At 45.0% G+C, this 26,791-nt stretch overlaps 9 non-coding genes across 9 annotated transcripts; all 9 read right to left on the reverse strand.

Annotated features, from left to right (window-relative positions):
- Window positions 1-589: 589 nt before the first annotated feature.
- Window positions 590-661, reverse strand: TRNAG-CCC (transfer RNA glycine (anticodon CCC)). The gene has a single exon. It is a non-coding gene; the product is annotated as a tRNA-Gly (tRNA).
- A 1,527-nt stretch (window positions 662-2,188) lies between these two features.
- On the reverse strand, window positions 2,189-2,260 carry TRNAG-CCC (transfer RNA glycine (anticodon CCC)). The gene has a single exon. It is a non-coding gene; the product is annotated as a tRNA-Gly (tRNA).
- A 1,516-nt stretch (window positions 2,261-3,776) lies between these two features.
- On the reverse strand, window positions 3,777-3,848 carry TRNAG-CCC (transfer RNA glycine (anticodon CCC)). The gene has a single exon. It is a non-coding gene; the product is annotated as a tRNA-Gly (tRNA).
- Window positions 3,849-5,364: 1,516 nt separating this feature from the next.
- Window positions 5,365-5,436, reverse strand: TRNAG-CCC (transfer RNA glycine (anticodon CCC)). The gene has a single exon. It is a non-coding gene; the product is annotated as a tRNA-Gly (tRNA).
- Window positions 5,437-6,952: 1,516 nt separating this feature from the next.
- Window positions 6,953-7,024, reverse strand: TRNAG-CCC (transfer RNA glycine (anticodon CCC)). The gene has a single exon. It is a non-coding gene; the product is annotated as a tRNA-Gly (tRNA).
- A 1,516-nt stretch (window positions 7,025-8,540) lies between these two features.
- Window positions 8,541-8,612, reverse strand: TRNAG-CCC (transfer RNA glycine (anticodon CCC)). The gene has a single exon. It is a non-coding gene; the product is annotated as a tRNA-Gly (tRNA).
- Window positions 8,613-13,326: 4,714 nt separating this feature from the next.
- On the reverse strand, window positions 13,327-13,398 carry TRNAG-CCC (transfer RNA glycine (anticodon CCC)). The gene has a single exon. It is a non-coding gene; the product is annotated as a tRNA-Gly (tRNA).
- A 5,390-nt stretch (window positions 13,399-18,788) lies between these two features.
- TRNAG-CCC (transfer RNA glycine (anticodon CCC)) lies at window positions 18,789-18,860 on the reverse strand. Its single transcript has one exon. It is a non-coding gene; the product is annotated as a tRNA-Gly (tRNA).
- A 6,988-nt stretch (window positions 18,861-25,848) lies between these two features.
- Window positions 25,849-25,920, reverse strand: TRNAG-CCC (transfer RNA glycine (anticodon CCC)). Its single transcript has one exon. It is a non-coding gene; the product is annotated as a tRNA-Gly (tRNA).
- Between the last annotated feature and the right edge of the window lie 871 nt (window positions 25,921-26,791).

Raw genomic sequence — 26,791 nt, forward strand, 5'->3', positions numbered from 1 at the left:
TTTGAGCGTTTGGGAGCGTTCGGGACGTGAGGACGTTGGAGAGGAAATGTTGCCATCTTGAAATATCCAACCTTCCTGCTGTCGTGAGAGGCTCTTTCCATGGACATCTGCCTCTTGGAGTCCTCTCAACTTGCTCTCTGATATAACATTTTGTGAGCTGCAGTTACATCCGATGGCTACAAGGTGGCGCTGCATTCAGGTGAGAGAACAAGTGTGCACAAAATCGTTGGGGACTTTTGCCAGATTCATCGGTGGATCTTGCCTACTTTTATTCACATGCTAGATATTGCCTAGAAATGCTTTTTAATATAGAGATGCTACAGTTAGAATGTCTAGTCAGGGTTCAGCCCTTTCATTGTCTACCGCCCGCAACATATTTATTACCAGCACATGTGAGTGGTGACTCTGCTTTTTGGAAAATAGCATCTAATAGGACAATGAATGTAGCAGATGGGGCGATCGAGATGCCTGCCTAAGTATTTCATTTTTTTTTTAATTTAACGTCTGATTAATCTGTTCATGATATTTCCGTTTTGTGACATGTTGCATTAAAACAAATCCTGCTTGGAGAACATATAAAAATTTGCACTGCATTGGCCGGGAATCGAACCCGGGTCAACTGCTTGGGAAGCAGCTATGCTCACCACTATACCACCAACGCCCTATGATGTGGTTGCTCTCGGTTCTAAAGATTACAACCCCGAGTTCAATGACTATCTTGCACCAGTTTCAATGGTGCATTTGGTTTAGATACCAACATGAAAAGCAGTAGAAAGTTTCTTGTAGAGGGTAAGGAACTGGGGATTGAAACCAAGGCCAAATCTGTGCAGAAGAGAAGAAATGGAAAGCAGTAGTACAAATAGTGGAAATGAACATATTTAGGCAGCATTGGAAGCAAAGCAGCGAAGAGAAAGAGAGTGCCTTCCATGAAATGCCCAGGAGAATGATAAGAGCAGAACGAAAAGGCAAGAATGACATTCAAAGCATGCCCAGAAAAACGTGTGACGGTCCCACCAGTCATTTATGCTTATAATTGGGTATCTTTACTTTCAAAGTATGGGGTTGATCCTTTGGCGATCACTCTCTTGTATTTCAGCAGAGACAGATAGTTGAGAAGTCTTTTCTCACATAGCTAGCACAAGCCTGCGCTTTTCCTTGCTGGTAGCGTGGAAATGACAGATTGGTCCTCAGAAGAAAAAACAAGAAATATTATAGCAGAGGATGGTTTCGATCCATCGACCTCTGGGTTATGGGCCCAGCACGCTTCCGCTGCGCCACTCTGCTCCCTTGTAAAAGTGTTCTCTTTATGCAGAGGAGGAGCTTTCAGCGAAGTGGCGAGGGATTGGTGGGTCTCGCTCCTCATTTGCCTAAGCATGCTGCAATGTATGCTGGGTGCAGAAAATCTTCATCTTCTCGTCTCACAGTTAGTCATAACTGAAAGTGCAGACCCTCTTGGGAACTAGCAGTTTCAGGCCTTTACCAAGATAGCAGCTCTCTAACCCTCTCCTCTCTCTTTGATCCTAGCGCTAGCATGCTCAGGATTTGATTTTAACTGGGAGCCAGAGATCTACCCGGTGAGGGCTTGCCCGGTGTGAGGCTTTTGAGCGTTTGGGAGCGTTCGGGACGTGAGGACATTGGACAGGAAATGTTGCCATCTTGAAATATCCAACCTTCCTGCTGTCGTGAGAGGCTCTTTCCATGGACATCTGCCTCTTGGAGTCCTCTCAACTTGCTCTCTGATATAACATTTTGTGAGCTGCAGTTACATCCGATGGCTACAAGGTGGCGCTGCATTCAGGTGAGAGAACAAGTTTGCACAAAATCGTTGGGGACTTTTGCCAGATTCATCGGTGGATCTTGCCTACTTTTATTCACATGCTAGATATTGCCTAGAAATGCTTTTTAATATAGAGATGCTAGAGTTAGAATGTCTGGTCGGGGTTCAGCCCTTTCATTGTCTACCGCCCGCAACATATTTATTACCAGCACATGTGAGTGGTGACTCTGCTTTTTGGAAAATAGCATCTAATAGGACAATGAATGTAGCAGATGGGGCGATCGAGATGCCTGCCTAAGTATTTCATTTTTTTTTTAATTTAACGTCTGATTAATCTGTTCATGATATTTCCGTTTTGTGACATGTTGCATTAAAACAAATCCTGCTTGGAGAACATATAAAAATTTGCACTGCATTGGCCGGGAATCGAACCCGGGTCAACTGCTTGGGAAGCAGCTATGCTCACCACTATACCACCAACGCCCTATGATGTGGTTGCTCTCGGTTCTAAAGATTACAACCCCGAGTTCAATGACTATCTTGCACCAGTTTCAATGGTGCATTTGGTTTAGATACCAACATGAAAAGCAGTAGAAAGTTTCTTGTAGAGGGTAAGGAACTGGGGATTGAAACCAAGGCCAAATCTGTGCAGAAGAGAAGAAATGGAAAGCAGTAGTACAAATAGTGGAAATGAACATATTTAGGCAGCATTGGAAGCAAAGCAGCGAAGAGAAAGAGAGTGCCTTCCATGAAATGCCCAGGAGAATGATAAGAGCAGAACGAAAAGGCAAGAATGACATTCAAAGCATGCCCAGAAAAACGTGTGACGGTCCCACCAGTCATTTATGCTTATAATTGGGTATCTTTACTTTCAAAGTATGGGGTTGATCCTTTGGCGATCACTCTGTTGTGTTTCAGCAGAGACAGATAGTTGAGAAGTCTTTTCTCACATTGCTAGCACGAGCCTGCGCTTTTCCTTGCTGGTAGCGTGGAAATGACAGATTGGTTCTCAGAAGAAAAAACAAGAAATATTATAGCAGAGGATGGTTTCGATCCATCGACCTCTGGGTTATGGGCCCAGCACGCTTCCGCTGCGCCACTCTGCTCCCTTGTAAAAGTGTTCTCTTTATGCAGAGGAGGAGCTTTCAGCGAAGTGGCGAGGGATTGGTGGGTCTCGCTCCTCATTTGCCTAAGCATGCTGCAATGTATGCTGGGTGCAGAAAATCTTCATCTTCTCGTCTCACAGTCAGTCATAACTGAAAGTGCAGACCCTCTTGGGAACTAGCAGTTTCAGGCCTTTACCAAGATAGCAGCTCTCTAACCCTCTCCTCTCTCTTTGATCCTAGCGCTAGCATGCTCAGGATTTGATTTTAACTGGGAGCCAGAGATCTACCCGGTGAGGGCGAGGCTTTTGAGCGTTTGGGAGCGTTCGGGACGTGAGGACGTTGGAGAGGAAATGTTGCCATCTTGAAATATCCAACCTTCCTGCTGTCATGAGAGGCTCTTTCCATGGACATCTGCCTCTTGGAGTCCTCTCAACTTGCTCTCTGATATAACATTTTGTGAGCTGCAGTTACATCCGATGGCTACAAGGTGGCGCTGCATTCAGGTGAGAGAACAAGTGTGCACAAAATCGTTGGGGACTTTTGCCAGATTCATCGGTGGATCTTGCCTACTTTTATTCACATGCTAGATATTGCCTAGAAATGCTTTTTAATATAGAGATGCTACAGTTAGAATGTCTAGTCGGGGTTCAGCCCTTTCATTGTCTACCGCCCGCAACATATTTATTACCAGCACATGTGAGCGGTGACTCTGCATTTTGGAAAATAGCATCTAATAGGACAATGAATGTAGCAGATGGGGCGATCGAGATGCCTGCCTAAGTATTTCATTTTTTTTTTAATTTAACGTCTGATTAATCTGTTCATGATATTTCCGTTTTGTGACATGTTGCATTAAAACAAATCCTGCTTGGAGAACATATAAAAATTTGCACTGCATTGGCCGGGAATCGAACCCGGGTCAACTGCTTGGGAAACAGCTATGCTCACCACTATACCACCAACGCCCTATGATGTGGGTGCTCTCGGTTCTAAAGATTACAACCCCGAGTTCAATGACTATCTTGCACCAGTTTCAATGGTGCATTTGGTTTAGATACCAACATGAAAAGCAGTAGAAAGTTTCTTGTAGAGGGTAAGGAACTGGGGATTTAAACCAAGGCCAAATCTGTGCAGAAGAGAAGAAATGGAAAGCAGTAGTACAAATAGTGGAAATGAACATATTTAGGCAGCATTGGAAGCAAAGCAGCGAAGAGAAAGAGAGTGCCTTCCATGAAATGCCCAGGAGAATGATAAGAGCAGAACGAAAAGGCAAGAATGACATTCAAAGCATGCCCAGAAAAACGTGTGACGGTCCCACCAGTCATTTATGCTTATAATTGGGTATCTTTACTTTCAAAGTATGGGGTTGATCCTTTGGCGATCACTCTCTTGTATTTCAGCAGAGACAGATAGTTGAGAAGTCTTTTCTCACATAGCTAGCACAAGCCTGCGCTTTTCCTTGCTGGTAGCGTGGAAATGACAGATTGGTCCTCAGAAGAAAAAACAAGAAATATTATAGCAGAGGATGGTTTCGATCCATCGACCTCTGGGTTATGGGCCCAGCACGCTTCCGCTGCGCCACTCTGCTCCCTTGTAAAAGTGTTCTCTTTATGCAGAGGAGGAGCTTTCAGCGAAGTGGCGAGGGATTGGTGGGTCTCGCTCCTCATTTGCCTAAGCATGCTGCAATGTATGCTGGGTGCAGAAAATCTTCATCTTCTCGTCTCACAGTTAGTCATAACTGAAAGTGCAGACCCTCTTGGGAACTAGCAGTTTCAGGCCTTTACCAAGATAGCAGCTCTCTAACCCTCTCCTCTCTCTTTGATCCTAGCGCTAGCATGCTCAGGATTTGATTTTAACTGGGAGCCAGAGATCTACCTGGTGAGGGCGAGGCTTTTGAGTGTTTGGGAGCGTTCGGGACGTGAGGACGTTGGAGAGGAAATGTTGCCATCTTGAAATATCCAACCTTCCTGCTGTCATGAGAGGCTCTTTCCATGGACATCTGCCTCTTGGAGTCCTCTCAACTTGCTCTCTGATATAACATTTTGTGAGCTGCAGTTACATCCGATGGCTACAAGGTGGCGCTGCATTCAGGTGAGAGAACAAGTGTGCACAAAATCGTTGGGGACTTTTGCCAGATTCATCGGTGGATCTTGCCTACTTTTATTCACATGCTAGATATTGCCTAGAAATGCTTTTTAATATAGAGATGCTACAGTTAGAATGTCTAGTCGGGGTTCAGCCCTTTCATTGTCTACCGCCCGCAACATATTTATTACCAGCACATGTGAGTGGTGACTCTGCTTTTTGGAAAATAGCATCTAATAGGACAATTAATGTAGCAGATGGGGCGATCGAGATGCCTGCCTAAGTATTTCATTTTTTTTTTAATTTAACGTCTGATTAATCTGTTCATGATATTTCCGTTTTGTGACATGTTGCATTAAAACAAATCCTGCTTGGAGAACATATAAAAATTTGCACTGCATTGGCCGGGAATCGAACCCGGGTCAACTGCTTGGGAAACAGCTATGCTCACCACTATACCACCAACGCCCTATGATGTGGGTGCTCTCGGTTCTAAAGATTACAACCCCGAGTTCAATGACTATCTTGCACCAGTTTCAATGGTGCATTTGGTTTAGATACCAACATGAAAAGCAGTAGAAAGTTTCTTGTAGAGGGTAAGGAACTGGGGATTGAAACCAAGGCCAAATCTGTGCAGAAGAGAAGAAATGGAAAGCAGTAGTACAAATAGTGGAAATGAACATATTTAGGCAGCATTGGAAGCAAAGCAGCGAAGAGAAAGAGAGTGCCTTCCATGAAATGCCCAGGAGAATGATAAGAGCAGAACGAAAAGGCAAGAATGACATTCAAAGCATGCCCAGAAAAACGTGTGATGGTCCCACCAGTCATTTATGCTTATAATTGGGTATCTTTACTTTCAAAGTATGGGGTTGATCCTTTGGCGATCACTCGCTTGTATTTCAGCAGAGACAGATAGTTGAGAAGTCTTTTCTCACATAGCTAGCACAAGCCTGCGCTTTTCCTTGCTGGTAGCGTGGAAATGACAGATTGGTCCTCAGAAGAAAAAACAAGAAATATTATAGCAGAGGATGGTTTCGATCCATCGACCTCTGGGTTATGGGCCCAGCACGCTTCCGCTGCGCCACTCTGCTCCCTTGTAAAAGTGTTCTCTTTATGCAGAGGAGGAGCTTTCAGCGAAGTGGCGAGGGATTGGTGGGTCTCGCTCCTCATTTGCCTAAGCATGCTGCAATGTATGCTGGGTGCAGAAAATCTTCATCTTCTCGTCTCACAGTTAGTCATAACTGAAAGTGCAGACCCTCTTGGGAACTAGCAGTTTCAGGCCTTTACCAAGATAGCAGCTCTCTAACCCTCTCCTCTCTCTTTGATCCTAGCGCTAGCATGCTCAGGATTTGATTTTAACTGGGAGCCAGAGATCTACCCGGTGAGGGCGAGGCTTTTGAGCGTTTGGGAGCGTTCGGGACGTGAGGACGTTGGACAGGAAATGTTGCCATCTTGAAATATCCAACCTTCCTGCTGTCGTGAGAGGCTCTTTCCATGGACATCTGCCTCTTGGAGTCCTCTCAACTTGCTCTCTGATATAATATTTTGTGAGCTGCAGTTACATCCGATGGCTACAAGGTGGCGCTGCATTCAGGTGAGAGAACAAGTGTGCACAAAATCGTTGGGGACTTTTGCCAGATTCATCGGTGGATCTTGCCTACTTTTATTCACATGCTAGATATTGCCTAGAAATGCTTTTTAATATAGAGATGCTAGAGTTAGAATGTCTGGTCGGGGTTCAGCCCTTTCATTGTCTACCGCCCGCAACATATTTATTACCAGCACATGTGAGTGGTGACTCTGCTTTTTGGAAAATAGCATCTAATAGGACAATGAATGTAGCAGATGGGGCGATCGAGATGCCTGCCTAAGTATTTCATTTTTTTTTTAATTTAACGTCTGATTAATCTGTTCATGATATTTCCGTTTTGTGACATGTTGCATTGAAACAAATCCTGCTTGGAGAACATATAAAAATTTGCACTGCATTGGCCGGGAATCGAACCCGGGTCAACTGCTTGGGAAGCAGCTATGATCACCACTATACCACCAACGCCCTATGATGTGGTTGCTCTCGGTTCTAAGGATTACAACCCCGAGTTCAATGACTATCTTGCACCAGTTTCAATGGTGCATTTGGTTTAGATACCAACATGAAAAGCAGTAGAAAGTTTCTTGTAGAGGGTAAGGAACTGGGGATTGAAACCAAGGCCAAATCTGTGCAGAAGAGAAGAAATGGAAAGCAGTAGTACAAATAGTGGAAATGAACATATTTAGGCAGCATTGGAAGCAAAGCAGCGAAGAGAAAGAGAGTGCCTTCCATGAAATGCCCAGGAGAATGATAAGAGCAGAACGAAAAGGCAAGAATGACATTCAAAGCATGCCCAGAAAAACGTGTGACGGTCCCACCAGTCATTTATGCTTATAATTGGGTATCTTTACTTTCAAAGTATGGGGTTGATCCTTTGGCGATCACTCGCTTGTATTTCAGCAGAGACAGATAGTTGAGAAGTCTTTTCTCACATAGCTAGCACAAGCCTGCGCTTTTCCTTGCTGGTAGCGTGGAAATGACAGATTGGTCCTCAGAAGAAAAAACAAGAAATATTATAGCAGAGGATGGTTTCGATCCATCGACCTCTGGGTTATGGGCCCAGCACGCTTCCGCTGCGCCACTCTGCTCCCTTGTAAAAGTGTTCTCTTTATGCAGAGGAGGAGCTTTCAGCGAAGTGGCGAGGGATTGGTGGGTCTCGCTCCTCATTTGCCTAAGCATGCTGCAATGTATTCTGGGTGCAGAAAATCTTCATCTTCTCGTCTCACAGTCAGTCATAACTGAAAGTGCAGACCCTCTTGGGAACTAGCAGTTTCAGGCCTTTACCAAGATAGCAGCTCTCTAACCCTCTCCTCTCTCTTTGATCCTAGCGCTAGCATGCTCAGGATTTGATTTTAACTGGGAGCCAGAGATCTACCCGGTGAGGGCGAGGCTTTTGAGCGTTTGGGAGCGTTCGGGACGTGAGGACGTTGGACAGGAAATGTTGCCATCTTGAAATATCCAACCTTCCTGCTGTCGTGAGAGGCTCTTTCCATGGACATCTGCCTCTTGGAGTCCTCTCAACTTGCTCTCTGATATAATATTTTGTGAGCTGCAGTTACATCCGATGGCTACAAGGTGGCGCTGCATTCAGGTGAGAGAACAAGTGTGCACAAAATCGTTGGGGACTTTTGCCAGATTCATCGGTGGATCTTGCCTACTTTTATTCACATGCTAGATATTGCCTAGAAATGCTTTTTAATATAGAGATGCTAGAGTTAGAATGTCTGGTCGGGGTTCAGCCCTTTCATTGTCTACCGCCCGCAACATATTTATTACCAGCACATGTGAGTGGTGACTCTGCTTTTTGGAAAATAGCATCTAATAGGACAATGAATGTAGCAGATGGGGCGATCGAGATGCCTGCCTAAGTATTTCATTTTTTTTTAAATTTAACGTCTGATTAATCTGTTCATGATATTTCCGTTTTGTGACATGTTGCATTAAAACAAATCCTGCTTGGAGAACATATAAAAATTTGCACTGCATTGGCCGGGAATCGAACCCGGGTCAACTGCTTGGGAAACAGCTATGCTCACCACTATACCACCAACGCCCTATGATGTGGGTGCTCTCGGTTCTAAAGATTACAACCCCGAGTTCAATGACTATCTTGCACCAGTTTCAATGGTGCATTTGGTTTAGATACCAACATGAAAAGCAGTAGAAAGTTTCTTGTAGAGGGTAAGGAACTGGGGATTGAAACCAAGGCCAAATCTGTGCAGAAGAGAAGAAATGGAAAGCAGTAGTACAAATAGTGGAAATGAACATATTTAGGCAGCATTGGAAGCAAAGCAGCGAAGAGAAAGAGAGTGCCTTCCATGAAATGCCCAGGAGAATGATAAGAGCAGAACGAAAAGGCAAGAATGACATTCAAAGCATGCCCAGAAAAACGTGTGACGGTCCCACCAGTCATTTATGCTTATAATTGGGTATCTTTACTTTCAAAGTATGGGGTTGATCCTTTGGCGATCACTCTCTTGTATTTCAGCAGAGACAGATAGTTGAGAAGTCTTTTCTCACATAGCTAGCACAAGCCTGCGCTTTTCCTTGCTGGTAGCGTGGAAATGACAGATTGGTCCTCAGAAGAAAAAACAAGAAATATTATAGCAGAGGATGGTTTCGATCCATCGACCTCTGGGTTATGGGCCCAGCACGCTTCCGCTGCGCCACTCTGCTCCCTTGTAAAAGTGTTCTCTTTATGCAGAGGAGGAGCTTTCAGCGAAGTGGCGATGGATTGGTGGGTCTCGCTCCTCATTTGCCTAAGCATGCTGCAATGTATGCTGGGTGCAGAAAATCTTCATCTTCTCGTCTCACAGTCAGTCATAACTGAAAGTGCAGACCCTCTTGGGAACTAGCAGTTTCAGGCCTTTACCAAGATAGCAGCTCTCTAACCCTCTCCTCTCTCTTTGATCCTAGCGCTAGCATGCTCAGGATTTGATTTTAACTGGGAGCCAGAGATCTACCCGGTGAGGGCTTGCCCGGTGTGAGGCTTTTGAGCGTTTGGGAGCGTTCGGGACGTGAGGACATTGGACAGGAAATGTTGCCATCTTGAAATATCCAACCTTCCTGCTGTCGTGAGAGGCTCTTTCCATGGACATCTGCCTCTTGGAGTCCTCTCAACTTGCTCTCTGATATAACATTTTGTGAGCTGCAGTTACATCCGATGGCTACAAGGTGGCGCTGCATTCAGGTGAGAGAACAAGTGTGCACAAAATCGTTGGGGACTTTTGCCAGATTCATCGGTGGATCTTGCCTACTTTTATTCACATGCTAGATATTGCCTAGAAATGCTTTTTAATATAGAGATGCTAGAGTTAGAATGTCTGGTCGGGGTTCAGCCCTTTCATTGTCTACCGCCCGCAACATATTTATTACCAGCACATGTGAGTGGTGACTCTGCTTTTTGGAAAATAGCATCTAATAGGACAATGAATGTAGCAGATGGGGCGATCGAGATGCCTGCCTAAGTATTTCATTTTTTTTTTAATTTAACGTCTGATTAATCTGTTCATGATATTTCCGTTTTGTGACATGTTGCATTAAAACAAATCCTGCTTGGAGAACATATAAAAATTTGCACTGCATTGGCTGGGAATCGAACCCGGGTCAACTGCTTGGGAAGCAGCTAGGCTCACCACTATACCACCAACGCCCTATGATGTGGGTGCTCTCGGTTCTAAAGATTGCAACCCCGAGTTCAATGACTATCTTGCACCAGTTTCAATGGTGCATTTGGTTTAGATACCAACATGAAAAGCAGTAGAAAGTTTCTTGTAGAGGGTAAGGAACTGGGGAATGAAACCAAGGCCAAATCTGTGCAGAAGAGAAGAAATGGAAAGCAGTAGTACAAATAGTGGAAATGAACATATTTAGGCAGCATTGGAAGCAAAGCAGCGAAGAGAAAGAGAGTGCCTTCCATGAAATGCCCAGGAGAATGATAAGAGCAGAACGAAAAGGCAAGAATGACATTCAAAGCATGCCCAGAAAAACGTGTGACGGTCCCACCAGTCATTTATGCTTATAATTGGGTATCTTTACTTTCAAAGTATGGGGTTGATCCTTTGGCGATCACTCTGTTGTGTTTCAGCAGAGACAGATAGTTGAGAAGTCTTTTCTCACATAGCTAGCACAAGCCTGCGCTTTTCCTTGCTGGTAGCGTGGAAATGACAGATTGGTTCTCAGAAGAAAAAACAAGAAATATTATAGCAGAGGATGGTTTCGATCCATCGACCTCTGGGTTATGGGCCCAGCACGCTTCCGCTGCGCCACTCTGCTCCCTTGTAAAAGTGTTCTCTTTATGCAGAGGAGGAGCTTTCAGCGAAGTGGCGAGGGATTGGTGGGTCTCGCTCCTCATTTGCCTAAGCATGCTGCAATGTATGCTGGGTGCAGAAAATCTTCATCTTCTCGTCTCACAGTCAGTCATAACTGAAAGTGCAGACCCTCTTGGGAACTAGCAGTTTCAGGCCTTTACCAAGATAGCAGCTCTCTAACCCTCTCCTCTCTCTTTGATCGTAGCGCTAGCATGCTCAGGATTTGATTTTAACTGGGAGCCAGAGATCTACCCGGTGAGGGCGAGGCTTTTGAGCGTTTGGGAGCGTTCGGGACGTGAGGACATTGGACAGGAAATGTTGCCATCTTGAAATATCCAACCTTCCTGCTGTCGTGAGAGGCTCTTTCCATGGACATCTGCCTCTTGGAGTCCTCTCAACTTGCTCTCTGATATAACATTTTGTGAGCTGCAGTTACATCCGATGGCTAAAAGATGGCGCTGCATTCAGGTGAGAGAACAAGTGTGCACAAAATCGTTGGGGACTTTTGCCAGATTCATCGGTGGATCTTGCCTACTTTTATTCACATGCTAGATATTGCCTAGAAATGCTTTTTAATATAGAGATGCTACAGTTAGAATGTCTAGTCGGGGTTCAGCCCTTTCATTGTCTACCGCCCGCAACATATTTATTACCAGCACATGTGAGTGGTGACTCTGCTTTTTGGAAAATAGCATCTAATAGGACAATGAATGTAGCAGATGGGGCGATCGAGATGCCTGCCTAAGTATTTCATTTTTTTTTTAATTTAACGTCTGATTAATCTGTTCATGATAATTCCGTTTTGTGACATGTTGCATTAAAACAAATCCTGCTTGGAGAACATATAAAAATTTGCACTGCATTGGCTGGGAATCGAACCCGGGTCAACTGCTTGGGAAGCAGCTATGCTCACCACTATACCACCAACGCCCTATGATGTGGTTGCTCTCGGTTCTAAAGATTACAACCCCGAGTTCAATGACTATCTTGCACCAGTTTCAATGGTGCATTTGGTTTAGATACCAACATGAAAAGCAGTAGAACGTTTCTTGTAGAGGGTAAGGAACTGGGGATTGAAACCTAGGCCAAATCTGTGCAGAAGAGAAGAAATGGAAAGCAGTAGTACAAATAGTGGAAATGAACATATTTAGGCAGCATTGGAAGCAAAGCAGCGAAGAGAAAGAGAGTGCCTTCCATGAAATGCCCAGGAGAATGATAAGAGCAGAACGAAAAGGCAAGAATGACATTCAAAGCATGCCCAGAAAAACGTGTGACGGTCCCACCAGTCATTTATGCTTATAATTGGGTATCTTTACTTTCAAAGTACGGGGTTGATCCTTTGGCGATCACTCTCTTGTATTTCAGCAGAGACAGATAGTTGAGAAGTCTTTTCTCACATAGCTAGCACAAGCCTGCGCTTTTCCTTGCTGGTAGCGTGGAAATGACAGATTGGTTCTCAGAAGAAAAAACAAGAAATATTATAGCAGAGGATGGTTTCGATCCATCGACCTCTGGGTTATGGGCCCAGCATGCTTCCGCAGCGCTACTCTGCTCCCTTGTAAAAGTGTTCTCTTTATGCAGAGGAGGAGCTTTCAGCGAAGTGGCGAGGGATTGGTGGGTCTCGCTCCTCATTTGCCTAAGCATGCTGCAATGTATGCTGGGTGCAGAAAATCTTCATCTTCTCGTCTCACAGTCAGTCATAACTGAAAGTGCAGACCCTCTTGGGAACTAGCAGTTTCAGGCCTTTACCAAGATAGCAGCTCTCTAACCCTCTCCTCTCTCTTTGATCCTAGCGCTAGCATGCTCAGGATTTGATTTTAACTGGGAGCCAGAGATCTACCCGGTGAGGGCTTGCCCGGTGTGAGGCTTTTGAGCGTTTGGGAGCGTTCGGGACGTGAGGACATTGGACAGGAAATGTTGCCATCTTGAAACATCCAACCTTCCTGCTGTCGTGAGAGGCTCTTTCCATGGACATCTGCCTCTTGGAGTCCTCTCAACTTGCTCTCTGATATAACATTTTGTGAGCTGCAGTTACATCCGATGGCTACAAGGTGGCGCTGCATTCAGGTGAGAGAACAAGTGTGCACAAAATCGTTGGGGACTTTTGCCAGATTCATCGGTGGATCTTGCCTACTTTTATTCACATGCTAGATATTGCCTAGAAATGCTTTTTAATATAGAGATGCTAGAGTTAGAATGTCTGGTCGGGGTTCAGCCCTTTCATTGTCTACCGCCCGCAACATATTTATTACCAGCACATGTGAGTGGTGACTCTGCTTTTTGGAAAATAGCATCTAATAGGACAATGAATGTAGCAGATGGGGCGATCGAGATGCCTGCCTAAGTATTTCATTTTTTTTTAAATTTAACGTCTGATTAATCTGTTCATGATATTTCCGTTTTGTGACATGTTGCATTATAACAAATCCTGCTTGGAGAACATATAAAAATTTGCACTGCATTGGCCGGGAATCGAACCCGGGTCAACTGCTTGGGAAGCAGCTATGCTCACCACTATACCACCAACGCCCTATGATGTGGGTGCTCTCGGTTCTAAAGATTACAACCCCGAGTTCAATGACTATCTTGCACCAGTTTCAATGGTGCATTTGGTTTAGATACCAACATGAAAAGCAGTAGAAAGTTTCTTGTAGAGGGTAAGGAACTGGGAATTGAAACCAAGGCCAAATCTGTGCAGAAGAGAAGAAATGGAAAGCAGTAGTACAAATAGTGGAAATGAACATATTTAGGCAGCATTGGAAGCAAAGCAGCAAAGAGAAAGAGAGTGCCTTCCATGAAATGCCCAGGAGAATGATAAGAGCAGAACGAAAAGGCAAGAATGACATTCAAAGCATGCCCAGAAAAACGTGTGACGGTCCCACCAGTCATTTATGCTTATAATTGGGTATCTTTACTTTCAAAGTATGGGGTTGATCCTTTGGCGATCACTCTGTTGTGTTTCAGCAGAGACAGATAGTTGAGAAGTCTTTTCTCACATAGCTAGCACAAGCCTGCGCTTTTCCTTGCTTGTAGCGTGGAAATGACAGATTGGTTCTCAGAAGAAAAAACAAGAAATATTATAGCAGAGGATGGTTTCGATCCATCGACCTCTGGGTTATGGGGCCAGCACGCTTCCGCTGCGCCACTCTGCTCCCTTGTAAAAGTGTTCTCTTTATGCAGAGGAGGAGCTTTCAGCGAAGTGGCGAGGGATTGGTGGGTCTCGCTCCTCATTTGCCTAAGCATGCTGCAATGTATGCTGGGTGCAGAAAATCTTCATCTTCTCGTCTCACAGTCAGTCATAACTGAAAGTGCAGACCCTTTTGGGAACTAGCAGTTTTAGGCCTTTACCAAGATAGCAGCTCTCTAACCCTCTCCTCTCTCTTTGATCCTAGCGCTAGCATGCTCAGGATTTGATTTTAACTGGGAGCCAGAGATCTACCCGGTGAGGGCGAGGCTTTTGAGCGTTTGGGAGCGTTCGGGACGTGAGGACGTTGGACAGGAAATGTTGCCATCTTGAAATATCCAACCTTCCTGCTGTCATGAGAGGCTCTTTCCATGGACATCTGCCTCTTGGAGTCCTCTCAACTTGCTCTCTGATATAACATTTTGTGAGCTGCAGTTACATCCGATGGCTACAAGGTGGCGCTGCATTCAGGTGAGAGAACAAGTGTGCACAAAATCGTTGGGGACTTTTGCCAGATTCATCGGTGGATCTTGCCTACTTTTATTCACATGCTAGATATTGCCTAGAAATGCTTTTTAATATAGAGATGCTACAGTTAGAATGTCTAGTCGGGGTTCAGCTCGCTTCCGCTGCGCCACTCTGCTCCCTTGTAAAAGTGTTCTCTTTATGCAGAGGAGGAGCTTTCAGCGAAGTGGCGAGGGATTGGTGGGTCTCGCTCCTCATTTGCCTAAGCATGCTGCAATGTATGCTGGGTGCAGAAAATCTTCATCTTCTCGTCTCACAGTCAGTCATAACTGAAAGTGCAGACCCTCTTGGGAACTAGCAGTTTCAGGCCTTTACCAAGATAGCAGCTCTCTAACCCTCTCCTCTCTCTTTGATCCTAGCGCTAGCATGCTCAGGATTTGATTTTAACTGGGAGCCAGAGATCTACCCGGTGAGGGCTTGCCCGGTGTGAGGCTTTTGAGCGTTTGGGAGCGTTCGGGACGTGAGGACATTGGACAGGAAATGTTGCCATCTTGAAATATCCAACCTTCCTGCTGTCGTGAGAGGCTCTTTCCATGGACATCTGCCTCTTGGAGTCCTCTCAACTTGCTCTCTGATATAACATTTTGTGAGCTGCAGTTACATCCGATGGCTACAAGGTGGCGCTGCATTCAGGTGAGAGAACAAGTGTGCACAAAATCGTTGGGGACTTTTGCCAGATTCATCGGTGGATCTTGCCTACTTTTATTCACATGCTAGATATTGCCTAGAAATGCTTTTTAATATAGAGATGCTAGAGTTAGAATGTCTGGTCGGGGTTCAGCCCTTTCATTGTCTACCGCCCGCAACATATTTATTACCAGCACATGTGAGTGGTGACTCTGCTTTTTGGAAAATAGCATCTAATAGGACAATGAATGTAGCAGATGGGGCGATCGAGATGCCTGCCTAAGTATTTCATTTTTTTTTTAATTTAACGTCTGATTAATCTGTTCATGATATTTCCGTTTTGTGACATGTTGCATTAAAACAAATCCTGCTTGGAGAACATATAAAAATTTGCACTGCATTGGCTGGGAATCGAACCCGGGTCAACTGCTTGGGAAGCAGCTAGGCTCACCACTATACCACCAACGCCCTATGATGTGGGTGCTCTCGGTTCTAAAGATTGCAACCCCGAGTTCAATGACTATCTTGCACCAGTTTCAATGGTGCATTTGGTTTAGATACCAACATGAAAAGCAGTAGAAAGTTTCTTGTAGAGGGTAAGGAACTGGGGAATGAAACCAAGGCCAAATCTGTGCAGAAGAGAAGAACTGGAAAGCAGTAGTACAAATAGTGGAAATGAACATATTTAGGCAGCATTGGAAGCAAAGCAGCGAAGAGAAAGAGAGTGCCTTCCATGAAATGCCCAGGAGAATGATAAGAGCAGAACGAAAAGGCAAGAATGACATTCAAAGCATGCCCAGAAAAACGTGTGACGGTCCCACCAGTCATTTATGCTTATAATTGGGTATCTTTACTTTCAAAGTATGGGGTTGATCCTTTGGCGATTACTCTGTTGTGTTTCAGCAGAGACAGATAGTTGAGAAGTCTTTTCTCACATAGCTAGCACAAGCCTGCGCTTTTCCTTGCTGGTAGCGTGGAAATGACAGATTGGTTCTCAGAAGAAAAAACAAGAAATATTATAGCAGAGGATGGTTTCGATCCATCGACCTCTGGGTTATGGGCCCAGCACGCTTCCGCTGCGCCACTCTGCTCCCTTGTAAAAGTGTTCTCTTTATGCAGAGGAGGAGCTTTCAGCGAAGTGGCGAGGGATTGGTGGGTCTCGCTCCTCATTTGCCTAAGCATGCTGCAATGTATGCTGGGTGCAGAAAATCTTCATCTTCTCGTCTCACAGTCAGTCATAACTGAAAGTGCAGACCCTCTTGGGAACTAGCAGTTTCAGGCCTTTACCAAGATAGCAGCTCTCTAACCCTCTCCTCTCTCTTTGATCGTAGCGCTAGCATGCTCAGGATTTGATTTTAACTGGGAGCCAGAGATCTACCCGGTGAGGGCGAGGCTTTTGAGCGTTTGGGAGCGTTCGGGACGTGAGGACATTGGACAGGAAATGTTGCCATCTTGAAATATCCAACCTTCCTGCTGTCGTGAGAGGCTCTTTCCATGGACATCTGCCTCTTGGAGTCCTCTCAACTTGCTCTCTGATATAACATTTTGTGAGCTGCAGTTACATCCGATGGCTAAAAGATGGCGCTGCATTCAGGTGAGAGAACAAGTGTGCACAAAATCGTTGGGGACTTTTGCCAGATTCATCGGTGGATCTTGCCTACTTTTATTCACATGCTAGATATTGCCTAGAAATGCTTTTTAATATAGAGATGCTACAGTTAGAATGTCTAGTCGGGGTTCAGCCCTTTCATTGTCTACCGCCCGCAACATATTTATTACCAGCACATGTGAGTGGTGACTCTGCTTTTTGGAAAATAGCATCTAATAGGACAATGAATGTAGCAGATGGGGCGATCGAGATGCCTGCCTAAGTATTTCATTTTTTTTTTAATTTAACGTCTGATTAATCTGTTCATGATAATTCCGTTTTGTGACATGTTGCATTAAAACAAATCCTGCTTGGAGAACATATAAAAATTTGCACTGCATTGGCTGGGAATCGAACCCGGGTCAACTGCTTGGGAAGCAGCTATGCTCACCACTATACCACCAACGCCCTATGATGTGGTTGCTCTCGGTTCTAAAGATTACAACCCCGAGTTCAATGACTATCTTGCACCAGTTTCAATGGTGCATTTGGTTTAGATACCAACATGAAAAGCAGTAGAACGTTTCTTGTAGAGGGTAAGGAACTGGGGATTGAAACCTAGGCCAAATCTGTGCAGAAGAGAAGAAATGGAAAGCAGTAGTACAAATAGTGGAAATGAACATATTTAGGCAGCATTGGAAGCAAAGCAGCGAAGAGAAAGAGAGTGCCTTCCATGAAATGCCCAGGAGAATGATAAGAGCAGAACGAAAAGGCAAGAATGACATTCAAAGCATGCCCAGAAAAACGTGTGACGGTCCCACCAGTCATTTATGCTTATAATTGGGTATCTTTACTTTCAAAGTACGGGGTTGATCCTTTGGCGATCACTCTCTTGTATTTCAGCAGAGACAGATAGTTGAGAAGTCTTTTCTCACATAGCTAGCACAAGCCTGCGCTTTTCCTTGCTGGTAGCGTGGAAATGACAGATTGGTTCTCAGAAGAAAAAACAAGAAATATTATAGCAGAGGATGGTTTCGATCCATCGACCTCTGGGTTATGGGCCCAGCATGCTTCCGCAGCGCTACTCTGCTCCCTTGTAAAAGTGTTCTCTTTATGCAGAGGAGGAGCTTTCAGCGAAGTGGCGAGGGATTGGTGGGTCTCGCTCCTCATTTGCCTAAGCATGCTGCAATGTATGCTGGGTGCAGAAAATCTTCATCTTCTCGTCTCACAGTCAGTCATAACTGAAAGTGCAGACCCTCTTGGGAACTAGCAGTTTCAGGCCTTTACCAAGATAGCAGCTCTCTAACCCTCTCCTCTCTCTTTGATCCTAGCGCTAGCATGCTCAGGATTTGATTTTAACTGGGAGCCAGAGATCTACCCGGTGAGGGCTTGCCCGGTGTGAGGCTTTTGAGCGTTTGGGAGCGTTCGGGACGTGAGGACATTGGACAGGAAATGTTGCCATCTTGAAATATCCAACCTTCCTGCTGTCGTGAGAGGCTCTTTCCATGGACATCTGCCTCTTGGAGTCCTCTCAACTTGCTCTCTGATATAACATTTTGTGAGCTGCAGTTACATCCGATGGCTACAAGGTGGCGCTGCATTCAGGTGAGAGAACAAGTGTGCACAAAATCGTTGGGGACTTTTGCCAGATTCATCGGTGGATCTTGCCTACTTTTATTCACATGCTAGATATTGCCTAGAAATGCTTTTTAATATAGAGATGCTAGAGTTAGAATGTCTGGTCGGGGTTCAGCCCTTTCATTGTCTACCGCCCGCAACATATTTATTACCAGCACATGTGAGTGGTGACTCTGCTTTTTGGAAAATAGCATCTAATAGGACAATGAATGTAGCAGATGGGGCGATCGAGATGCCTGCCTAAGTATTTCATTTTTTTTTAAATTTAACGTCTGATTAATCTGTTCATGATATTTCCGTTTTGTGACATGTTGCATTATAACAAATCCTGCTTGGAGAACATATAAAAATTTGCACTGCATTGGCCGGGAATCGAACCCGGGTCAACTGCTTGGGAAGCAGCTATGCTCACCACTATACCACCAACGCCCTATGATGTGGGTGCTCTCGGTTCTAAAGATTACAACCCCGAGTTCAATGACTATCTTGCACCAGTTTCAATGGTGCATTTGGTTTAGATACCAACATGAAAAGCAGTAGAAAGTTTCTTGTAGAGGGTAAGGAACTGGGAATTGAAACCAAGGCCAAATCTGTGCAGAAGAGAAGAAATGGAAAGCAGTAGTACAAATAGTGGAAATGAACATATTTAGGCAGCATTGGAAGCAAAGCAGCGAAGAGAAAGAGAGTGCCTTCCATGAAATGCCCAGGAGAATGATAAGAGCAGAACGAAAAGGCAAGAATGACATTCAAAGCATGCCCAGAAAAACGTGTGACGGTCCCACCAGTCATTTATGCTTATAATTGGGTATCTTTACTTTCAAAGTATGGGGTTGATCCTTTGGCGATCACTCTGTTGTGTTTCAGCAGAGACAGATAGTTGAGAAGTCTTTTCTCACATAGCTAGCACAAGCCTGCGCTTTTCCTTGCTTGTAGCGTGGAAATGACAGATTGGTTCTCAGAAGAAAAAACAAGAAATATTATAGCAGAGGATGGTTTCGATCCATCGACCTCTGGGTTATGGGGCCAGCACGCTTCCGCTGCGCCACTCTGCTCCCTTGTAAAAGTGTTCTCTTTATGCAGAGGAGGAGCTTTCAGCGAAGTGGCGAGGGATTGGTGGGTCTCGCTCCTCATTTGCCTAAGCATGCTGCAATGTATGCTGGGTGCAGAAAATCTTCATCTTCTCGTCTCACAGTCAGTCATAACTGAAAGTGCAGACCCTTTTGGGAACTAGCAGTTTTAGGCCTTTACCAAGATAGCAGCTCTCTAACCCTCTCCTCTCTCTTTGATCCTAGCGCTAGCATGCTCAGGATTTGATTTTAACTGGGAGCCAGAGATCTACCCGGTGAGGGCGAGGCTTTTGAGCGTTTGGGAGCGTTCGGGACGTGAGGACGTTGGACAGGAAATGTTGCCATCTTGAAATATCCAACCTTCCTGCTGTCATGAGAGGCTCTTTCCATGGACATCTGCCTCTTGGAGTCCTCTCAACTTGCTCTCTGATATAACATTTTGTGAGCTGCAGTTACATCCGATGGCTACAAGGTGGCGCTGCATTCAGGTGAGAGAACAAGTGTGCACAAAATCGTTGGGGACTTTTGCCAGATTCATCGGTGGATCTTGCCTACTTTTATTCACATGCTAGATATTGCCTAGAAATGCTTTTTAATATAGAGATGCTACAGTTAGAATGTCTAGTCGGGGTTCAGCTCGCTTCCGCTGCGCCACTCTGCTCCCTTGTAAAAGTGTTCTCTTTATGCAGAGGAGGAGCTTTCAGCGAAGTGGCGAGGGATTGGTGGGTCTCGCTCCTCATTTGCCTAAGCATGCTGCAATGTATGCTGGGTGCAGAAAATCTTCATCTTCTCGTCTCACAGTCAGTCATAACTGAAAGTGCAGACCCTCTTGGGAACTAGCAGTTTCAGGCCTTTACCAAGATAGCAGCTCTCTAACCCTCTCCTCTCTCTTTGATCCTAGCGCTAGCATGCTCAGGATTTGATTTTAACTGGGAGCCAGAGATCTACCCGGTGAGGGCTTGCCCGGTGTGAGGCTTTTGAGCGTTTGGGAGCGTTCGGGACGTGAGGACATTGGACAGGAAATGTTGCCATCTTGAAATATCCAACCTTCCTGCTGTCGTGAGAGGCTCTTTCCATGGACATCTGCCTCTTGGAGTCCTCTCAACTTGCTCTCTGATATAACATTTTGTGAGCTGCAGTTACATCCGATGGCTACAAGGTGGCGCTGCATTCAGGTGAGAGAACAAGTGTGCACAAACTCGTTGGGGACTTTTGCCAGATTCATCGGTGGATCTTGCCTACTTTTATTCACATGCTAGATATTGCCTAGAAATGCTTTTTAATATAGAGGTGCTAGAGTTAGAATGTCTGGTCGGGGTTCAGCCCTTTCATTGTCTACCGCCCGCAACATATTTATTACCAGCACATGTGAGTGGTGACTCTGCTTTTTGGAAAATAGCATCTAATAGGACAATTAATGTAGCAGATGGGGCGATCGAGATGCCTGCCTAAGTATTTCATTTTTTTTTTAATTTAACGTCTGATTAATCTGTTCATGATATTTCCGTTTTGTGACATGTTGCATTAAAACAAATCCTGCTTGGAGAACATATAAAAATTTGCACTGCATTGGCCGGGAATCGAACCCGGGTCAACTGCTTGGGAAGCAGCTATGCTCTCCACTATACCACCAAGGCCCATGATGTGGGTGCTCTCGGTTCTAAAGATTACAACCCCGAGTTCAATGACTATCTTGCACCAGTTTCAATGGTGCATTTGGTTTATATACCAACATGAAAAGCAGTATAAAGTTTCTTGTAGAGGGTAAGGAACTGGGGATTGAAACCAAGGCCAAATCTGTGCAGAAGAGAAGAAATGGAAAGCAGTAGTACAAATAGTGGAAATGAACATATTTAGGCAGCATTGGAAGCAAAGCAGCGAAGAGAAAGAGAGTGCCTTCCATGAAATGCCCAGGAGAATGATAAGAGCAGAACGAAAAGGCAAGAATGACATTCAAAGCATGCCCAGAAAAACGTGTGACGGTCCCACCAGTCATTTATGCTTATAATTGGGTATCTTTACTTTCAAAGTATGGGGTTGATCCTTTGGCGATCACTCTCTTGTATTTCAGCAGAGACAGATAGTTTAGAAGTCTTTTCTCACATAGCTAGCACAAGCCTGCGCTTTTCCTTGCTGGTAGCGTGGAAATGACAGATTGGTCCTCAGAAGAAAAAACAAGAAATATTATAGCAGAGGATGGTTTCGATCCATCGACCTCTGGGTTATGGGCCCAGCACGCTTCCGCTGCGCCACTCTGCTCCCTCGTAAAAGTGTTCTCTTTATGCAGAGGAGGAGCTTTCAGCGAAGTGGCGATGGATTGGTGGGTCTCGCTCCTCATTTGCCTAAGCATGCTGCAATGTATGCTGGGTGCAGAAAATCTTCATCTTCTCGTCTCACAGTCAGTCATAACTGAAAGTGCAGACCCTCTTGGGAACTAGCAGTTTCAGGCCTTTACCAAGATAGCAGCTCTCTAACCCTCTCCTCTCTCTTTGATCCTAGCGCTAGCATGCTCAGGATTTGATTTTAACTGGGAGCCAGAGATCTACCCGGTGAGGGCTTGCCCGGTGTGAGGCTTTTGAGCGTTTGGGAGCGTTCGGGACGTGAGGACATTGGACAGGAAATGTTGCCATCTTGAAATATCCAACCTTCCTGCTGTCGTGAGAGGCTCTTTCCATGGACATCTGCCTCTTGGAGTCCTCTCAACTTGCTCTCTGATATAACATTTTGTGAGCTGCAGTTACATCCGATGGCTACAAGGTGGCGCTGCATTCAGGTGAGAGAACAAGTGTGCACAAAATCGTTGGGGACTTTTGCCAGATTCATCGGTGGATCTTGCCTACTTTTATTCACATGCTAGATATTGCCTAGAAATGCTTTTTAATATAGAGATGCTAGAGTTAGAATGTCTGGTCGGGGTTCAGCCCTTTCATTGTCTACCGCCCGCAACATATTTATTACCAGCACATGTGAGTGGTGACTCTGCTTTTTGGAAAATAGCATCTAATAGGACAATGAATGTAGCAGATGGGGCGATCGAGATGCCTGCCTAAGTATTTCATTTTTTTTTTAATTTAACGTCTGATTAATCTGTTCATGATATTTCCGTTTTGTGACATGTTGCATTAAAACAAATCCTGCTTGGAGAACATATAAAAATTTGCACTGCATTGGCTGGGAATCGAACCCGGGTCAACTGCTTGGGAAGCAGCTAGGCTCACCACTATACCACCAACGCCCTATGATGTGGGTGCTCTCGGTTCTAAAGATTGCAACCCCGAGTTCAATGACTATCTTGCACCAGTTTCAATGGTGCATTTGGTTTAGATACCAACATGAAAAGCAGTAGAAAGTTTCTTGTAGAGGGTAAGGAACTGGGGAATGAAACCAAGGCCAAATCTGTGCAGAAGAGAAGAAATGGAAAGCAGTAGTACAAATAGTGGAAATGAACATATTTAGGCAGCATTGGAAGCAAAGCAGCGAAGAGAAAGAGAGTGCCTTCCATGAAATGCCCAGGAGAATGATAAGAGCAGAACGAAAAGGCAAGAATGACATTCAAAGCATGCCCAGAAAAACGTGTGACGGTCCCACCAGTCATTTATGCTTATAATTGGGTATCTTTACTTTCAAAGTATGGGGTTGATCCTTTGGCGATCACTCTGTTGTGTTTCAGCAGAGACAGATAGTTGAGAAGTCTTTTCTCACATAGCTAGCACAAGCCTGCGCTTTTCCTTGCTGGTAGCGTGGAAATGACAGATTGGTTCTCAGAAGAAAAAACAAGAAATATTATAGCAGAGGATGGTTTCGATCCATCGACCTCTGGGTTATGGGCCCAGCACGCTTCCGCTGCGCCACTCTGCTCCCTTGTAAAAGTGTTCTCTTTATGCAGAGGAGGAGCTTTCAGCGAAGTGGCGAGGGATTGGTGGGTCTCGCTCCTCATTTGCCTAAGCATGCTGCAATGTATGCTGGGTGCAGAAAATCTTCATCTTCTCGTCTCACAGTCAGTCATAACTGAAAGTGCAGACCCTCTTGGGAACTAGCAGTTTCAGGCCTTTACCAAGATAGCAGCTCTCTAACCCTCTCCTCTCTCTTTGATCGTAGCGCTAGCATGCTCAGGATTTGATTTTAACTGGGAGCCAGAGATCTACCCGGTGAGGGCGAGGCTTTTGAGCGTTTGGGAGCGTTCGGGACGTGAGGACATTGGACAGGAAATGTTGCCATCTTGAAATATCCAACCTTCCTGCTGTCGTGAGAGGCTCTTTCCATGGACATCTGCCTCTTGGAGTCCTCTCAACTTGCTCTCTGATATAACATTTTGTGAGCTGCAGTTACATCCGATGGCTACAAGGTGGCGCTGCATTCAGGTGAGAGAACAAGTGTGCACAAAATCGTTGGGGACTTTTGCCAGATTCATCGGTGGATCTTGCCTACTTTTATTCACATGCTAGATATTGCCTAGAAATGCTTTTTAATATAGAGATGCTACAGTTAGAATGTCTAGTCGGGGTTCAGCCCTTTCATTGTCTACCGCCCGCAACATATTTATTACCAGCACATGTGAGTGGTGACTCTGCTTTTTGGAAAATAGCATCTAATAGGACAATGAATGTAGCAGATGGGGCGATCGAGATGCCTGCCTAAGTATTTCATTTTTTTTTTAATTTAACGTCTGATTAATCTGTTCATGATAATTCCGTTTTGTGACATGTTGCATTAAAACAAATCCTGCTTGGAGAACATATAAAAATTTGCACTGCATTGGCTGGGAATCGAACCCGGGTCAACTGCTTGGGAAGCAGCTATGCTCACCACTATACCACCAACGCCCTATGATGTGGTTGCTCTCGGTTCTAAAGATTACAACCCCGAGTTCAATGACTATCTTGCACCAGTTTCAATGGTGCATTTGGTTTAGATACCAACATGAAAAGCAGTAGAACGTTTCTTGTAGAGGGTAAGGAACTGGGGATTGAAACCTAGGCCAAATCTGTGCAGAAGAGAAGAAATGGAAAGCAGTAGTACAAATAGTGGAAATGAACATATTTAGGCAGCATTGGAAGCAAAGCAGCGAAGAGAAAGAGAGTGCCTTCCATGAAATGCCCAGGAGAATGATAAGAGCAGAACGAAAAGGCAAGAATGACATTCAAAGCATGCCCAGAAAAACGTGTGACGGTCCCACCAGTCATTTATGCTTATAATTGGGTATCTTTACTTTCAAAGTACGGGGTTGATCCTTTGGCGATCACTCTCTTGTATTTCAGCAGAGACAGATAGTTGAGAAGTCTTTTCTCACATAGCTAGCACAAGCCTGCGCTTTTCCTTGCTGGTAGCGTGGAAATGACAGATTGGTTCTCAGAAGAAAAAACAAGAAATATTATAGCAGAGGATGGTTTCGATCCATCGACCTCTGGGTTATGGGCCCAGCATGCTTCCGCAGCGCTACTCTGCTCCCTTGTAAAAGTGTTCTCTTTATGCAGAGGAGGAGCTTTCAGCGAAGTGGCGAGGGATTGGTGGGTCTCGCTCCTCATTTGCCTAAGCATGCTGCAATGTATGCTGGGTGCAGAAAATCTTCATCTTCTCGTCTCACAGTCAGTCATAACTGAAAGTGCAGACCCTCTTGGGAACTAGCAGTTTCAGGCCTTTACCAAGATAGCAGCTCTCTAACCCTCTCCTCTCTCTTTGATCCTAGCGCTAGCATGCTCAGGATTTGATTTTAACTGGGAGCCAGAGATCTACCCGGTGAGGGCTTGCCCGGTGTGAGGCTTTTGAGCGTTTGGGAGCGTTCGGGACGTGAGGACATTGGACAGGAAATGTTGCCATCTTGAAATATCCAACCTTCCTGCTGTCGTGAGAGGCTCTTTCCATGGACATCTGCCTCTTGGAGTCCTCTCAACTTGCTCTCTGATATAACATTTTGTGAGCTGCAGTTACATCCGATGGCTACAAGGTGGCGCTGCATTCAGGTGAGAGAACAAGTGTGCACAAAATCGTTGGGGACTTTTGCCAGATTCATCGGTGGATCTTGCCTACTTTTATTCACATGCTAGATATTGCCTAGAAATGCTTTTTAATATAGAGATGCTAGAGTTAGAATGTCTGGTCGGGGTTCAGCCCTTTCATTGTCTACCGCCCGCAACATATTTATTACCAGCACATGTGAGTGGTGACTCTGCTTTTTGGAAAATAGCATCTAATAGGACAATGAATGTAGCAGATGGGGCGATCGAGATGCCTGCCTAAGTATTTCATTTTTTTTTAAATTTAACGTCTGATTAATCTGTTCATGATATTTCCGTTTTGTGACATGTTGCATTATAACAAATCCTGCTTGGAGAACATATAAAAATTTGCACTGCATTGGCCGGGAATCGAACCCGGGTCAACTGCTTGGGAAGCAGCTATGCTCACCACTATACCACCAACGCCCTATGATGTGGGTGCTCTCGGTTCTAAAGATTACAACCCCGAGTTCAATGACTATCTTGCACCAGTTTCAATGGTGCATTTGGTTTAGATACCAACATGAAAAGCAGTAGAAAGTTTCTTGTAGAGGGTAAGGAACTGGGAATTGAAACCAAGGCCAAATCTGTGCAGAAGAGAAGAAATGGAAAGCAGTAGTACAAATAGTGGAAATGAACATATTTAGGCAGCATTGGAAGCAAAGCAGCGAAGAGAAAGAGAGTGCCTTCCATGAAATGCCCAGGAGAATGATAAGAGCAGAACGAAAAGGCAAGAATGACATTCAAAGCATGCCCAGAAAAACGTGTGACGGTCCCACCAGTCATTTATGCTTATAATTGGGTATCTTTACTTTCAAAGTATGGGGTTGATCCTTTGGCGATCACTCTGTTGTGTTTCAGCAGAGACAGATAGTTGAGAAGTCTTTTCTCACATAGCTAGCACAAGCCTGCGCTTTTCCTTGCTTGTAGCGTGGAAATGACAGATTGGTTCTCAGAAGAAAAAACAAGAAATATTATAGCAGAGGATGGTTTCGATCCATCGACCTCTGGGTTATGGGCCCAGCACGCTTCCGCTGCGCCACTCTGCTCCCTTGTAAAAGTGTTCTCTTTATGCAGAGGAGGAGCTTTCAGCGAAGTGGCGAGGGATTGGTGGGTCTCGCTCCTCATTTGCCTAAGCATGCTGCAATGTATGCTGGGTGCAGAAAATCTTCATCTTCTCGTCTCACAGTCAGTCATAACTGAAAGTGCAGACCCTTTTGGGAACTAGCAGTTTTAGGCCTTTACCAAGATAGCAGCTCTCTAACCCTCTCCTCTCTCTTTGATCCTAGCGCTAGCA

Source organism: Triturus cristatus, chromosome 11 (assembly GCF_964204655.1).
Source record: "Triturus cristatus chromosome 11, aTriCri1.1, whole genome shotgun sequence".
NCBI lineage: Eukaryota > Metazoa > Chordata > Amphibia > Caudata > Salamandridae > Triturus > Triturus cristatus.